This window comes from Triticum aestivum, chromosome 1A, assembly GCF_018294505.1.
Source record: "Triticum aestivum cultivar Chinese Spring chromosome 1A, IWGSC CS RefSeq v2.1, whole genome shotgun sequence".
Classification (NCBI taxonomy): Eukaryota; Viridiplantae; Streptophyta; class Magnoliopsida; order Poales; family Poaceae; genus Triticum; species Triticum aestivum.
In genome coordinates, this window is record NC_057794.1 from 528458253 (window position 1) to 528469597 (window position 11345).

The window sequence follows — 11345 nt, forward strand, 5'->3', positions numbered from 1 at the left end:
CCTCTCTTTTTTCCATTCGCCGTTTTCTTGCTGGATCTGTTTTTGAGTGCAATCTTTTTGTGTACTCATCATGACTCAAGAGAACACCAAATATATGTCATTTCTGAAATACCAACAACAATGATTTTATTGGCACTCCTCTTTCTCCTCCCGCCACTAGTGCGGAGACTTGTGATATTAATACTGCTTTGCTGAATCTTGTTATGAAAGACCAATTTTCTGGTACTCCTAATGAGGATGCCGCATCCCATCTTCATACCTTCATGGAATTATGCGATATGCAAATGAAAAAAGATGTGGATAATGATGTGGTCAAGATGAAATTATTTCCGTTCTCTTTGCGTGTTTTTGCAAAAATTTGGTTCTCTTCTTTGCCTCGTAATAGTATCGATTCTTGGAACAATTGCAAAGATGCTTTTATCACTAAGTATTTTCCTCCCGCAAAAATTATTACCCTTAGAACCCAGATCATTAATTTCAAGCAACTTGAACATGAGAATGTTGCAAAATCTTGGGAAAGGATGAAAATGATGCTAAGGAATTGCCCAACTCATGGGTTAAATCTTTAGATGATCATACAAATTTTTTATGTGGGGTTGAATTTTGTTTCTCATAATCTTTTAGATTCCGCCGCGGGTGGTACTTTTATGGAAATTACTTTGGGTGAAGCCACCAAATTTCTTGATAATATCATGGCATATTATTTGCAATGGCATACCGAAAGAGCTTCTACTAATAAAAAAGTTAATTCGGTTGAAGAAATTTCTTCTTTGAGTGATAAAGTTGATGCTCTTATGAAATTGGTTGCTAGTAAGAGTGCTCCTATTGATTTTAGTAATATGCCTTTGTCTACTTTGATTGAGCAAAATAGTGATGCTATTGATGTGAATTTTATCTCTAGAAATAATTTCAACAACAATGCTTATAGAGGTAATTTTAATCCTAGGCCTTTTCCTAGTAATTCCTCTAATAATTATGGTAATTACTATGGAAATCAATCTTACAATAATAACAGGAACACCTCTGATCTTGAGAATAATATTAAAGAATTTATCAACACACAAAGAGTTTTCAACACTTCCATAGAAGAAAAGTTGAATAAGATTGATGATTTGTCTAGAAGTGTTGATAGGATTGCACATGATGCGGAAAGTCTCAAGATGAAAATTTTTGTGCCTAAAGTAGATGAATCAATTAAAGCTCTTTATGTTTCTATGGATTGTTGGGGAACGTAGTAATTTCAAAAAAATTCCTATGCACATGAAAGATCATGGTGATGCATAGCAACGGGAGGGAAGAGTGTCGTTCACGTACCCTCGTAGACCGTAAGCGCAAGCGTTATGACAACGCGGTCGATGTACTCCGGAGAAATGCCCGAACCACTCGGAACCATTCCGATGTCCAAATATAGGCTTCCAATATATCGATCTTTATGCCTCGACCATTTCGAGACTCCTCGTCATGTCCGTGATCAAACCCAGGACTCCGAACTACCTTTGGTACATCAAAACACATAAACTCGTAATACCGATCGTCACCGAACGTTAGGCGTGCGGACCCTACGGGTTTGAGAACTATGTAGACATGACCGAGACTCATCTCCGGTCAATAACCAATAGAGGAACTTGGTTGCTCATATTGGTTCCTACATATTCTACGAAGATCTTTATCGGTCAAACCGCATAACGGTATACATTGTTCCCTTTGTCATTGGTATGTTACTTGCCTGAGATTCGATCATCGGTATCTCAATACCTAGTTCAATCTCGTTACCAGCAAGTCTCTTTACTCGTTCCGTAATGCTACATTCTGTAACTAACTCATTAGTCACATTGCTTGCAAGGCTTATAGTGATGTGCATTACCGAGAGGGCCCAGAGATACCTCTCTGACAAGCGGAGTGACAAATCCTAATCTTGATCCATGCCAACTCAACAAACACCATCGAAGACACCTGTAGAGCACCTTTATAATCACTTAGTTATGTTGTGACGTTTGGTAGCACACAAAGTGTTCCTCCGGTATTCAGGAGTTGCATGATCTCATAGTCATAGGAACTATGGAGAAAGCAAAAGCAAAAAACTAAACGATCATCGTGCTAAGCTAACGGATGGGTCAAGCCAATCACTTCATTCTCTAATGATGTGATCCCGTTAATCAAATGACAACTCATATCTATGGTTAGGAAACATAACCATCATTGATTCAACGAGCTAGTCAAGTAGAGGCAAACTAGTGACACTCTGTTTGTCTATGTATTCACACATGTACTAAGTTTCTGGTTAATACAATTCTAGCATGAATAATAAACATTTATCATGATATAAGGAAATATAAATAACAACTTTATTATTGCCTCTAGGGCATATTTCCTTCAGTCTCCCACTTGCACTAGAGTCAATAATCTAGATTACATTGTAATGATTCTAACACCCATGGAGTCTTGGTGCTGATCATGTTTTTCTTGTGAGAGAGGCTTAGTCAACCGGTCTGCAACATTCAGATTCGTATGTATCTTGCAAATCTCTATGTCTCCCTCCTTGACTTGATCGCGGATGGAACTGAAGCGTCTCTTGATGTGCTTGCTTCTCTTGTGAAATCTGGATTCCTTTGCCAAGGCAATTGCACCAGTATTGTCACAAAAGATTTTCATTGGACCCTATGCACTAGGTATGACACCTAGATCGGATATGAACTCCTTCATCCAGACTCCACCATTTGCTGCTTCCGAAGCAGCTATGTATTCTGCTTCACACATAGATCCCGCCACGACGCTTTGCTTGGAACTGCACCAACTGACAGCTCCACCATTTAATAAAAACATGTATCCAGTTTGTGACTTAGAGTCATCCAGATCAGTGTCAAAGCTTGCATCAACGTAACCGCTTACGACGAGCTCTTTGTCACCTCCATCTACGAGAAACATATCCTTAGTCCTTTTCAGGTATTTCAGGATGTTCTTGACCGCTGTCCAGTGATCCACTCATGGATTACTTTGGTACCTCCCTGCTAAACTTATAGCAAGGCACACATCAGGTCTGGTACACAGCATTGCATACATGATAGAGCCTATGGCTGAAGCATAGGGAACACCTTTCATTTTCTCTCTATCTTCTGCAGTGGTCGGACATTGAGTCTGACTCAACTTCACACCTTGTAATACAGGCAAGAACCCTTTCTTTGCCTGATCAATTTTGAACTTCTTGAAAACTTTATCAAGGTATGTGCTTTGTGAAAGTCCAATAAGCGTCTTGATCTATCTCTATAGATCTTGATGCCCAATATATAAGCAGCTTCACTGAGGTCTTTCATTGAAAAGTTCTTATTAAAGTATCCTTTTATGCTATTCAGAAATTCAGTATCATTTCTGATTAACAATATGTCATCTACATGTAATATCAGAAATGCTACGGAGCTCCCACTCACTTTCTTTCAAATATAGACTTCTCCAAAAGTCTGTATAAAACCATATGCTTTGATCACACTATCAAAGCGTATATTCCAACTCTGAGAGGCTTGCACCAGTCCATAAATGGATCGCTGGAGCTTGCACACTTTGTTAGCACCTTTTAGATCGACAAAACCTTCTGGTTGCATCAAATACAACTCTTCTTTAAGATATCCACTAAGGAATGCAGTTTTGACATCCATTTGCCAAATTTCATAATCATAAAATGTGGCAATTGCTAACATGATTTAGACGGACTTAAGCATCGCTACGGGTGAGAAGGTCTCATCATAGTCAACTCCTTGAACCTGTCGAAAACCTTTCGCATCAAGTCGAGCTTTGTAGACAGTAACATTACCGTCAGCGTCAGTCTTGTTCTTGAAGATCCATTTATTCTCTATGGCCTGCCGATCATCGGGCAAGTCAACCAAAGTCCACACTTTGTTCTCATACATGGATCCCATCTTAGATTTCATGGCTTCAAGCCATTTTGCGGAATCTGGGCTCATCATCGCTTACTCATAGTTCGTAGGTTCGTCATGGTCAAGTAACATGACTTCCAGAACAGGATTATCGTACCGCTCTAGTGTGGATCTTACTCTGGTTGACCTACGAGGTTCAGTAGTAACTTGATCAGAAGTTTCATGATCATCATCATTAGCTTCCTCACTTACTGGTGTAGGAATCACTAGAACTGATTTCAGTGATGAACTACTTTCCAATAAGGGAGAAGGTACAATTACCTCGTCAAGTTCTACTTTCCTCCCACTCACTTCTTTCGAGAGAAACTCCTTCTCTAGAAAGGATCCATTCTTCGCAATGAATATCTTGCCTTCGGATCTGTGATAGAAGGTGTATCCAACAGTTTCCTTTGGGTATTCTATGAAGACACATTTCTTCGATTTTGGGTCGAGCTTATCAGGTTGAAGCTTTTTCACATAAGCATCGCAGCCCCAAACTTTAAGAAACGACAACTTGGGTTTCTTGCCAAACCACAGTTCATAAGGTGTCGTCTCAACTGATTTAGATGGTGCCCTATTTAACGTGAATGCAGCTGTCTCTTAAGCGTAACCCCAAAATGATAGTGGTAAATTAGTGAGAGACATCATAGATCGCACCATATCTAGTAAAGTACGATTACGACGTCCGAACACACCATTACGCTGCGGTGTTCCAGGTGGCGTGAGTTGTGAAACTATTCCACATTGTTTAAAATGAAGTACAAACTCATAACTCAAATATTTGCCTCCACGATCAGATCGTAGAAACTTGATTTTCTTGTTACGATGATTTTCCACTTCACTCTGAAATTCTTTGAACTTTTCAGACTTATGTTTCATTAAGTAGATATACCCATATCTGCTCAAATCATCTGTGAAGGTGAGAAAATAACGATACCCGCCGCCAGCCTCAATATTCATCAGACCACACATACATCAGTATGTATGATTTCCAACAAATCTTTTGCTCGCTCCGTTGTTCCGGAGAACGGAGTTTTAGTCATCTTGCCCATGAGGCATGGTTCGCAAGTACCAAGTGATTCATAATCAAGTCATTCCAGAAGTCCATTAGAATGGAGTTTCTTCATGCGCTTTACACCAATATGACCTAAACGGCAGTGCCACAAAGAATTTGCACTATCATTATCAACTCTCCATCTTTTGGCTTCAATACTATGAACATGTGTATCACTACTATCAAGATTTAGTAAAAATAGACCACTCATTAGGGGTGCATGACCATAAGAGATATTACTCATATAAATAGAACAACCATTATTCTCTGATTTAAATCAATAACCGTCTCGCATCAAACAAGATCCAGATATAATGTTCATGCTCAACGCTGGCACCAAATAACAATTATTTAGGTGTAATACTAATCCTGAAGGTAGATGTAGAGGTAGCGTGCCGACAGCGATCACATCGACTTTGGAACCATTTCCCACGCGCATCGTCACCTCGTCCTTAGCCAATCTTCCCTTAATCCGTAGCCCCTGATTCGAGTTGCAAATGTTAGAAACTGAACCAGTATCAAATACCCAGGCACTACTGCGAGCATTAGTAAGGTACACATCAATAACATGTATATCAAATATACCTTTCACTTTGCCATCCTTCTTCTCTACCAAATACTTGGGGCAGTTCCGCTTCCAGTGACCAGTTCCTTTGCAGTAGAAGCACTCAGTCTCAGGCTTAGGTCCAGACTTGGGTTTCTTCACTTGAGCAGCAACTGGCTTGCTGTTCTTCTTGAAGTTCCCCTTCTTCCCTTTACCCTTTTTCTTGAAACTGGTGGTCTTGTCGACCATCAACACTTGATGCTCCTTCTTGATTTCTACCTCCGCAGCCTTTAGCATTGCAAAGAGCTCGGGAATCGTCTTATCCACCCCTTGCATATTATAGTTCATCATGAAGCTCTTGTAGCTTGGTGGCAGTGATTGAAGAACTCTGTTAATGACACTATCATTAGGAAGATTAACTCCCATTTGAGTCAAGTGGTTGTGGTACCCGGACATTCTGAGTATATGTTCACTGACAGAACTATTCTCCTCCATCTTACAACTGTCGAATTTATTGGAGACTTCATATCTCTCAATCCAATCATTTGCTTGAAATATTAACTTCAACTCCTAGAACATCTCATATGCTCCATGATGTTCAAAACATCGTTGAAGTCCTGGTTCTAAGACGTAAAGCATGGCACACTAAACTATCGAGTAGTCATCAGCTTTGCGCTGCTAGGTGTTCATAACATCTGGCGTTGCTCCTGCAGCGGGTTTTTCACCTGGCGGTGCTTCTAGGACGTAATTCTTCTATGCATATAATCCTCAAGTTACGGACCCAGTCCGTGTAATTTCTACCATCATCTTTCAACTTAGCTTTCTCTAGGAACACATTAAAATTCAACGGAACAACAACACGGGCCATCTATCTACAACAACATAGACATGCAAAATACTACCAGGTACTAAGTTCATGCTAAATTAAAGTTCAATTAATCAAATTACTTAAGAACTCCCACTTAGATAGATATCTCTCTAATCATCTAAGTGATCATGTGATCCATATCAACTAAACCATGTCCGATCATCACGTGAGATGGAGTAGTTTTCAATGGTGAACATCACTATGTTGATCATATCTACTATATGATTCACGCTCGACCTTTCGGTCTTAGTGTTCCGAGGCCATATCTGCATATGCTAGGCTCGTCAAGTTTAACCCGAGTATTCTGCGTGTGCAAAACTGGCTTGCACCCGTTGTATGTGAACATAGAGCTTATCACACCCGATCATCATGTGGTGTCTCGACACGACGAACTATAGCAACAGTGCATACTCAGGGAGAACACTTATACCTTGAAATTAGTGAGAGATCATCTTATAATGCTACCGCCGAACTAAGAAAAATAAGATGCATAAAGGATAAACATCACATGCAATCAATATAAGTGATATGATATGGCCATCATCATCTTGTGCCTTTGATCTCCATCTCCAAGGCACTGTCATGATCACCATCATCACCGGCTTGCACTACAAAAAAATACACTTCCGTGATGATACATGTTTGTCACAGTAGGTCGCGTTTTCTTTCATGCATGCACATCCATGACGATTTTATGACAGAATCAAGATAGTCATACCTGTGCTGTCGTAGAAGTGTTCCATGACATTACCAAAATTATCATCACGGAAGTGTCTACTTCCATGACAATAAATCGCGCGTCATAGAAGTGCTTTCATCAAGAGTGACCGACACGTGGCATCCACCGTAACGGAACACCGTTAAGCTATCGGGTCAGGTTTTGGATCCGATAACCCGTTAACAACCCCGACCAATGGGGATTTTCCACATGTAAAATCATCATTGGCTGGAGGAGACACGTGTCAGGTCCGCGTTGGCACAGGTGTCACTCATCCAATGGGCGAGAAGCGCCTATGATATGTTGACATGTGGACCGGCCCATCAAGTTTAAATGGGCCGGCCCAACTGAAGGCCCACAAGATTTTGCGGACCATAATGGGCCGGCCTAGCTAAAGGCCCATGAGATTTTGCGGACCATAATGGGCTGGCCCAGCTAAAGGCCCACAAGATTTTGCGGGCCATAATGGGCCGGCCTAGGTAAGGGCCCACAAGATTTTTGTGTGCCATAATGGGCCGGCCTAGATAAAGGCCCACAAGATTCTTGCGGATCATAATGGGCCGGCCCAACTAAAGACCCACGGATTTCACCGACATTAATGGGCCGGCCCAGCTATAGGCCCACAAGATTTTGAGGACCCTAGTAGGCTGGGCCATTAACTGGCTGCCATGTTTTGGGCCAAATGCCGACCCATATTTGATCCGGTCCATTAATGGCCTGCCACGCTCCGGGCCTAATAGTGGCCCATATGAGATCCAGCCAGTTAAAAGCCTACCATATTCTGGGCCAAATTACAGCCCAAATCAGGTCCGGCCCTTTAAGAGGCTTTGGGCTCAATTATGGCCCATATCAGATTCGGCCCATCAACTGGACACTATGCTTTTGGGCCCACTTGCTAAAGGCCCACTTAGTAATTCAGCCTGATATTAGTTTTGGCCTGTTAAGGGCCCATTTAACATTTTGGCCCTATATTAATTTCGGCCTATTAAAAGCTCGTCATATAGTTGGGCCTAACGACGGCCCAGTTTGCATCTGGCCTGCTCGCAACCGATATCTAATTGGGCCAAACAAGGACAGAGACAATTTTGGCCTATTAAAAGCACGTGATTTGATTCGCACAATCATGGTCCGGAGTTCATTTCGGGCTGCTGCCAGCCCGTGAGCTGTTCGACACGTTTCAGGCCCAACCTACATCGTGATTGCATGACGGCCCGATTATGTACCGTAATTTTACGGTTTGGCCGGTTTACTACGAAGACAGGATATATATACAGTAAAATAACTGCAGCATCGTGAATAAGAAAAAACCTATACTATACAATAAAGAAATTACGGCATATTACATCCATTGGGCATCAAAGTTCGCCACTATGATAATCAAGCACAAGCAGACAGCAGATTACATACACTGGCCATCAAAGATAGCCACCAGTGCAAATAAACACGTTGACAAAATAATATGCAAAACCGACATCACTTCAATAGAGCTCAAGAAAGGTTAGCCCTGCTGGGGAGCTGCAGCGCAAGCAGCTGAGCAAGATGATGAGACTACGCTTGTTCGACACTTATATCTTTCTCACTCTGAAAGATAAACAAGCAGACATATGACATGTTTTGCACATAAAAGTATCAGTGCTGGCAATTCATCACATTTCTTACTGACGAGTAAAGTGACACAGTTTAAAATTGCATTAACATAATATGGTATTGTTCAGGTCAAGACATGGCAGGAAATGACATTGTGAAGGAGTTGGCAGCTTCACGACACCACTGGATTACAGATCAAGAACTCATAAGTATCAATGGTTAGTGTGCTGTCAATTTATACCATTTTACATTGGCAAATAAAGAGACGGTTTAAATAATAGTAGAATGATATGACATTGTTCATAGTTAAGACATTGCAGAATATGACATTGTGCTGTAGTGGGTAGGTTCACCACACCACTGGATTATGGATGAAGAATAGAAGCATACATGCAGTGCAAAATAAGATCACTTGCTCTGTATAGTTTAATTTACATGGTATGAAGAAGGAACTTGGTTGTACAACTGAAAACTTAAATTGATAAAGGACAAACTTTTGTTTATGAACTACATAATAAACTTTAAACAAGCAATTTGATGCAAACATCAAAAATAAACAGCTGTTGCAGTCATGCCTAACCAAATATATACAAAAAAGTTTGAAGGCTTGAGATGGACAAACTTATATTATTGGTGAAGACAGGCTCTATAAAGGCCTTGTCCATGCTTATGGGGGGGGGGCAATTCAAGAAGTTTACCACAGAATCTTCTTCAAAAGCAGTGCCTTTATTGTACATTTTGTTAAGAGTAAATATAGATGTGATAATATACGAAAAAATGGAGAATATTTAAGATAATATGAAGAGTGATGCTACATAACCAAGTAGCTATAAATGTAAGTGCAGCGATACAGGCGAAAGGTACAACCAAGAGCAATGCACAGCTAAACTTCTTCAGTACCAACCTTATGGTAAGAGTAAATATAGATCTGATGTGTAGAAAATGGAGGGCAAAGGAAAATAAGCTGCAGAGTTATGGTACATGAACAACTACCTGTCATTATAAGTACACTGATAAAGGACATCATGTACTTACAAGAACAATGCGGAGCTAAAAAAACATTGGCATTGGATATATTCTACACTAATGTAACCATTCATACAGATTAGATAATTTGGAGCGAAGAATTGATAAGCAAGCTATCATCCATATTGCTGTCACATGATGAACCAGGTATGTATGCAAGTACAGTGATACAGGACAACATGTACTAACAAGAGCAAAGCAGCGGGCAGCATATTTGCGATATCCTGTCATTCTTGTCAAACCGGAATTCTTCTTCGAGCAGATTTCCTACAAAAAAGATCCGTAAGGCACATGCGGAAAAGTAGAAGTTCAAATTGTCATGTGATTCCATAGAAAGTACCTCATCCTAGGAACGAGACCAGTGCATAACAAGGTTTTTCCATTCAATGTCTTCTAAATTTAGCATAGGAGACTTCACCGAAAATTCTTTTATAGACCTGCCATCAAAGTGTGATTTCCTCGGGTAACACCAATACTGCGGCAATGCTTCCTTGAAAAGCACAAGCAAGCTTTGGTCGTCATGACTATCCAGATTGACCCTCGCCTAGTTACAACAATGTAATGTAAATCATTGATGTGTTCAATCAGCAGAAAACAGGAAAATAATAACCATGAATAATAGCACTTACACGTAAGTTGGACAGGAAGATGTGAAAATGGTGTTTGTCTTCACAATAATCTTCCCATGATGGGAATATATGCACGTAGTCCCTAACAACATTGAAAGCATTGTCTTTTAAACTGGGAATAAATGGAATGGGGTTCCAATCTGCAGGAATTGGCCGTCTCTGCAGTTGGGATAGGTCTTCGGCCGGTGGACTTGTTGTACTTTTTGCTGGAGTGGGATTTTTCTATGGTATAGCTGGTGCTATGGCAAATGAAATCGGTATACCTTTTGCTGGAGTGCAGGTCCTGTGTGGTGGGGCTAGTGGTGTGGCCAGTGAAGTATGGGTACAGTATGCTGTAGTCGGTCCTACGTTTTGTGTCACTGGTTGTACAACCAATATAAGTGGGGTGCTGTCTGATTTCTCCGGCACCACCACGTTTTTCAAGGACTTTGCTGGTGCTCCTTCAGGTTCGGCAATCACCCTCTTCCTTTTTGATGTCTGATGCATAAGAACAAGATTTGAGTGGAAAAACATGGTATGATGATAGATGGAATATGTATTGATAATGGATGGGCATGACATCTCGACATATATGATGAGTAAACTAAGTAGATGGTGGTGCAACAAAGTAGAAGAAATGCAAGACAACATATGCAAGATACCCGCAATCAATAAAACATTGCCAAATTAGAATAGGCACCTTGATGGGTGAACAGGACAGGCCATCTGCCTTTGACCCCTTGCGGTTAGAATAGTCATTAGGATCATATTCTGAACAAGAATCAACAGGTGGGGAGCGTATGAGTTTCATTGCATCCAGAATGGCACTCAATGCCTTGGTGCCAATTTTGTAAGTCATTGCAGTGTTTAGCTTCAAGAGTGGACTGCTTCTAGTGCGACACAAAGCAGCTACATAGATCATAGTGTAGATATAACGGAAAAACCTTAAGCATCAGAGTAAAATCAGCAAAGTGGAACTTGCTGGAATATACATGCTAGTATTGCCGGTACGGCTAGAAAGGCTTCGGATAC